Source organism: Rutilus rutilus, assembly GCF_951802725.1.
Source record: "Rutilus rutilus genome assembly, chromosome: 8".
Lineage (NCBI taxonomy): Eukaryota > Metazoa > Chordata > Actinopteri > Cypriniformes > Leuciscidae > Rutilus > Rutilus rutilus.
Genome location: NC_140222.1, coordinates 441,501 through 447,500, shown reverse-complemented (window position 1 = coordinate 447,500; position 6,000 = coordinate 441,501). Strand labels below are relative to the sequence as shown.

Genomic DNA, 6,000 nt, shown 5'->3' with positions numbered 1-6,000 from the left:
ATAGCTTGATGCTCTTTAAATATTTTGTTGCATTGTAAAAAAGTTTCGGTGCATAGGACGGACCTATCCGCGATCGCTCTCCATGGTTCTGACCAAAGCAGAGAGCATTACGCATCATACCTGGGCTGCGTTTCCTGATAATGTTGTCTCTTAGCGCGCTACGAAGACTCTTAAGGTATAACTTAACTAAAGGTATACTACCACTAAAGGTATACCATTGCTAGGCGTCTTCAGGGCTATCATCCACTCGCGAGGCAGAGGCGCTGGCACCCTCCTAGCAACGACGCTGGTCGCGCTAGCACCCTGGGGTGGCAGAGACGAAGATGTGCTAGGTGATGTGGATCTCAGCTCTCCATCTCCTGGTTGCAGCGATGACTCAGACTGTACGTGCAGTTTAAGGTACCTAAACAACGACTGTTGCAACAGGGGTGAGGGCTGGGTTGGAAAATGTGACATCATTGTTTTTTTATTTACTCAATGTTGATTATGAAAGTACGGAAGAGTATTAGGGCCAAGCAATAATAAAAAAATAAAACCATCGCGAGATTAAACTCGTTAAATTTCGAGAAAAAACTCGTAATGCAATCTTGAGAATAACGCATTCGATCAGAGTTCATTGCATACGAATCCAGTGAATCCAGTTACTTATTCGTTTGTTAGGCTACTTATTGACGTGCGGACCTCCCCTTTAAATGACGCGACGCTTCCTTAAGCACCCTGTGTGTATGGCATTGCTCGCACCAAGCTCTGTTAGAAATGAATGAAGAAATTCTGCATTTCTCAGCCATATGTAAGGGTGCGTTAAATCCGACTAAAGGGAGTAATAGAGCATATATTGATCTAGTGGAAACCGAAATATTGGCACAAATTTCTGTAGGCTACCGGTTTTTTTTTTTTTATGGACCGTTAAAGTTTTAAATGGGACAAACAAATTCAGAGTCGCCTTATTGCGTCATCATTCCTACTAGTTGTGCATTTTCTAGGCCGCATCAGAGGGTGCGTTAATATCCCATTATAGAAGAGCTGTTGTCTAACGAAATCCACATTTTAAGCAGTTTTTACTGTGGAATTATTGTTTTATGAAGCTTTGAACTTGACACATTAATGCACAAAGAGCAGTCTTGCATGTTTTGCATAATTCATGGCGCTTTTTCTCATGTCAAGTCAAGTCATCTTCATTTATATAGCGCTTTTAACAATGTAGATTGTCAAGCAGCTTCACAGAGATAAGCGTATAATTTAAGGTAACAGAGATTGTTTCGGCTTTATAGCAGAGTTAAGTTATTTCCATCTAAAGTTAGTTTTAATTGATTTGGTTCCGTCGCAATGATCATTTGTTATTAAATTAGGGGCCGCTAAGACGACACCATTCCCTCTACACAGACTTTAAACGCGAACCTGTGAGAAACGCTGATGGCGGTCACATGCGCATTTAGAATGGGTTCTATAGTTATGTGCGTTAGAATATACGCAGGTTTGGAATTCCCTACAAGCCAAGCCTAAACAAAATACTTGTCTTTCCTTATAAATTTTGATAAGGAATTTTATTTTATTTGTTGCTTTGGGGTAGGACCGCAAGACGGATTTTCCCGACAACGCCTTATCTGTAGAGTGGTAGTGGGATCCTCCATAGGGAGAGACTAGTTGGCACTTCAGCACTGCGTTGTCATCGGTCCAGGTGAAGGTCCTTCGTCAGATCTGGATACGGCCCGGATCCGGCAGGCTGCAGGAAAACCTTGGGATAAACACAGACACTAAAATTAGCGTAGATGCCATTCTTCTCATGATGTAACGAGTACATCAGGATTTTTGGGAAGTGTTCCCGGTTCCGGCTGACCTAATCTATGCAGCATAACATTAAATTATAGAAGTCTACAATGTATTATGTGAAAGCTAGGTCAAAGAGATGTGTCTTTAATCTGGCTTTGAACTGACAGAGTGTGTCTGCTTCCCGGACAATGGTAGGAAGACTGTTCCAGAGTTTTGGTGCTAAATAGGAAAAGGATCTACCGCCAGCAGTGGATTTTGATATTCTAGGTATAATCAACTGGCCGGAATTTTGAGATCGTAATAGACGTGACGGACTATAATGCGTTAAGAGCTCGCTCAAGTACTGCGGAGCTAAACCATTTAGTGCTTTGTAAGTAATCAGCAATATTTTAAAATTTATGCGATGTTTAATAGGGAGCCAGTGCAGTGTTGACAGAACTGGGCTAATATGCTCATACTTCCTGGTTCTGGTAAGAACTCGAGCTGCTGCGTTTTGAACCAGCTGTAGTTTGTTTATTAAGCGTGCAGGGCAACCACCCAGTAGAGCATTACAGTAATCTAGCCTTGAGGTCATGAACGCATGAACTAATTGTTCCGCATTTGTCAATGAGAGCATATGACGTAATTTAGATATATTTTTAAGATGGAAAAATGCGGTTTTACAGATACTAGACACGTGACTTTCAAATGAAAGATTGGTATCAAAGAGCACACCCAGGTTCCTAACCGACGACGAAGACTTAACAGAGCAGCCATCAAGTGTTAGACAGTATTCTAGGTTATTACGTGAGGAAGTTTTTTGTCCAATAATTAGAAACTCTGTTTTTTCAGAATTTAGAAGTAGGAAATTACAAGTCATCCAATTTTTTTATATCCGCTATGCATTCCGTTAATTTTGTGAATTGATAAGTTTCGTTAGGTTTTGAAGAAATATAGAGCTGAGTATCGTCGGCATAACAGTGGAAGCTAATGCCATGTTTCCTAATGATATCTCCTAATGGTAGCATGTACAGAGTGAACAGCAGCGGTCCTAGTACTGAGCCCTGTGGTACGCCATACTGAACTTGTGATTGATAAGACATCTCTTCATTTACTGCTACAAACTGATAACGGTCAGATAAGTATGATTTAAACCATGCTAGTGCATTTCCCGTAATGCCAACATAATGTTCTAATCTATTTAAAAGAACGTTGTGGTCAATGGTGTCAAACGCAGCACTAAGATCGAGTAACACTAATAGAGAGATACAACCACGATCGGATGATAAGAGCAAATCATTTGTGACTCTAATGAGAGCAGTCTCAGTACTATGGTACGGTCTAAATCCGGACTGGAAATCCTCGCAGATATCATTTCTTTCAAGAAAGGAACACAGTTGTGAAGATACTGCCTTTTCTAGTATCTTTGACAGAAAGGGTAGATTCGAGATCGGCCTGTAATTGACTAATTCTGAAGGATCAAGTTGCGTTTTTTTAACAAGCGGTTTAATCAAAGCCAGCTTAAAGTTTTTTGGTACATATCCTAGAGACAAAGATGAATTAATGATATTAAGAAGAGGATCTATGACCTCTGGAAGTATTTCTTTCAGTAGCTTAGTCGGTATAGGGTCTAACATACATGTTGTAGATTTAGATGATTTAATGAGTTTAGTAAATTCTTCCTCTCCTATAGCAACGAATGAATCAAATTTTTCCTCAGGGAGACTACAATGCACTGCCTGATGCGATACTGTAGTAGACGGTTGCATAGTTATAATTTTGTCCCTGATATTATCAATCTTATAAGTGAAGAAGTTCATAAAGTCATTACTGCTGTGTTGCTTGGAAACTTCGGTGCTTGAAGCTTTATTTTTCGTTAGTTTAGCCACCGTTTCAAATAAATACCTAGGATTATGTTTATTTTCTTCTAATAGGGTTGAAAAATAAGCAGATCTAGCAGCTTTTAAAGCCTCTCTGTAAGTAATTGAGCTCTCTTTCCATGAAATGTGAAATACCTCTAGTTTTGTTTTCTTCCAGTTGCGCTCCATCTCTCTGGCTGCTCTCTTAAGGGCCCGAGTGTGCTCGTTGTACCATGGCGTTGGACTATTTTCTTTAATCTTCTTTAAGCGCAACGGAGCAACTGTGTCTAAAGTGCTGGAAAAGAGAGAGTTAAACGTTTCTGTTGTAATATCTAGTTCTTCTAAGCTATCTGGGATGCTGAGATGATGAAACTGATTAGGAAGATTATTAATAAAGCAATCTTTAGTAGCAGAAGTGATAGGTCTCACATATTTGTAACACGGAGTCGGCTTTGCAGCCTTGGCTAAATGCAAATTACACGAGACTAGATAATGATCTGAGATGTCATCGCTCTGCTGCAGAATTTCAACGGCATCAACATCTATTCCGTGTGATAATATTAGATCTAGAGTATGATTACGACGATGAGTAGGTCCTGACACGTGTTGTCTAACTCCAATTGAATTTACAATGTCTTTAAATGCCAAACCCAATGCATCTTTTTCATTATCGATGTGTATATTAAAATCACCAACAATTAGTACTTTATCTGCAGTCAATATTAATTCTGATAGAAAGTCCGCAAATTCTTTGATAAAGTCTGTATGGTGCCCTGGTGGCCTGTATACAGTAGCCAGCACAAATCTCAAACGTGATTTATCGTTTACACTATATATTTTTACATTAAGCACCAATGCTTCAAAAGAATTATATTTAAAACTTGATTTCTTAGTGGTTTTGAAACTATTACTATAGATTACAGCAACACCACCCCCTTTGCGTTTCAGATGAGGCTCATGTTTATAACAGTAATCTTGCGGGGTGGATTCATTTAAAGTAATGTAATCGTTTGGTTTTAGCCAGGTTTCTGTCAAACACAGCACATCTAGGTTATTATCTGAAATCATATCATTAACAATGAGTGCTTTTGAAGCGATCGAATATTCAGCAACCCAAGCTTTAGCATTTGCTCATCTGTATTATAGCTGTTTTTTATTTGTTGAACATCAATTAAATTTTTAACCTTAGTTGGGTTTAAACGTTTTTTGGATTTCCAAATTCGGGGAACAGACACAGTCTCTATATGATGATAGCTAGGTGAAAGAGGCTCTATGTGATGGGATTTATCTGACCTGGGTGACGCAAGGCCGCTAGCAGACAGTCGGTTAAGCCAGTCTGTCTGCTTCCTGACCTGAGCCCCAGATTGTCATGTTTGAGCTCTAAGACTATGAGCCATATTACTAGAGAGAAGAGCAGCACCATCCCAGGAGGGATGAATACCATCTCTTTTCAACAGGTCAGGTTTGCCCCAAAAACTTTTCCAATTGTCTATGAATTCTATATTATTAAGCGGACACCACCGAGACAGCCAACCGTTAAGCGAACATAATCTACTAACTATCTCATCACTCCTGCGAACAGGAAGGGGGCCAGAGCAAATTACAGTCCTTGACATCGTACTTGCAAGTTCACACACCTCTTTAATATTAATTTTGGTGATCTCCGACTGGCGGAGTCGAACATCATTAGTGCCGACATGAATAATGATCTTAGAGAATTTACGATTAGCATTAGCCAGCACTTTTAAATTTGCTTTGATGTCAGGCTCTCTGGCTCCCGGCAAACATGTGACTATGGTGGTTGGTGTCTCTATTTTCACGTTCCGTGTAATAGAATCGCCAATAACTAGGGCACAATCATTCTCAGTGGGTGTTTCACTGAGCGGGGCAAATCGATTTGTTATGGTAATCGGAACGGAAGAGTGGTTTTTAGATCCGCGACTAGAGCGATCCCTCACTGTCACCCATTTGCCCGGCTGCACGGGCTCTACTTCAGCCAGAACCGACTCATGTAAAGTGTGCACTATTCTATGCGCATCCAAAACATCTAAAGCATTAGCACTCTTACTATCCTCAATTAAAGTTTGGATGCGTGTTTCTAATTCTGAAATCTTCTCGAACCTCATCCGCCTATAGGGTGCATTAAAGTGGACATTATTCTATGATGGTACAGCTCCTCCTCTAGCCGACCTAGACGGCTTTGTTACTGAAAGAAAGTCTAAAATATAGCTTGACTTAGTGATCCAACTTTGCCATGTCCTCTATCAGTAGGCTATGCAATGAACACTGATCGAAGTTATTCTCTACATTTCATTTAGACTTTTTTTCTCGAAACGCAACGACTTTACTCTCGAAATTATTTATTCTCACGATTATTTCGAGTTTTTTTCTC

The 6,000-nt window shown here is 39.9% G+C and overlaps 1 protein-coding gene across 1 annotated transcript in view; it reads right to left on the bottom strand.

The window, feature by feature from the left end:
* Nucleotides 1-3,016, bottom strand: part of LOC311295678 (uncharacterized protein) — a 317,448-nt gene extending 314,432 nt beyond the window's left edge. Inside the window, exon 1 of the mRNA XM_084417145.1 lies at nt 216-3,016. The gene's annotated coding sequence lies outside the window, so the exon portion shown is untranslated. The remainder of the gene's footprint in view (nt 1-215) is intronic.
* Between the last annotated feature and the right edge of the window lie 2,984 nt (nt 3,017-6,000).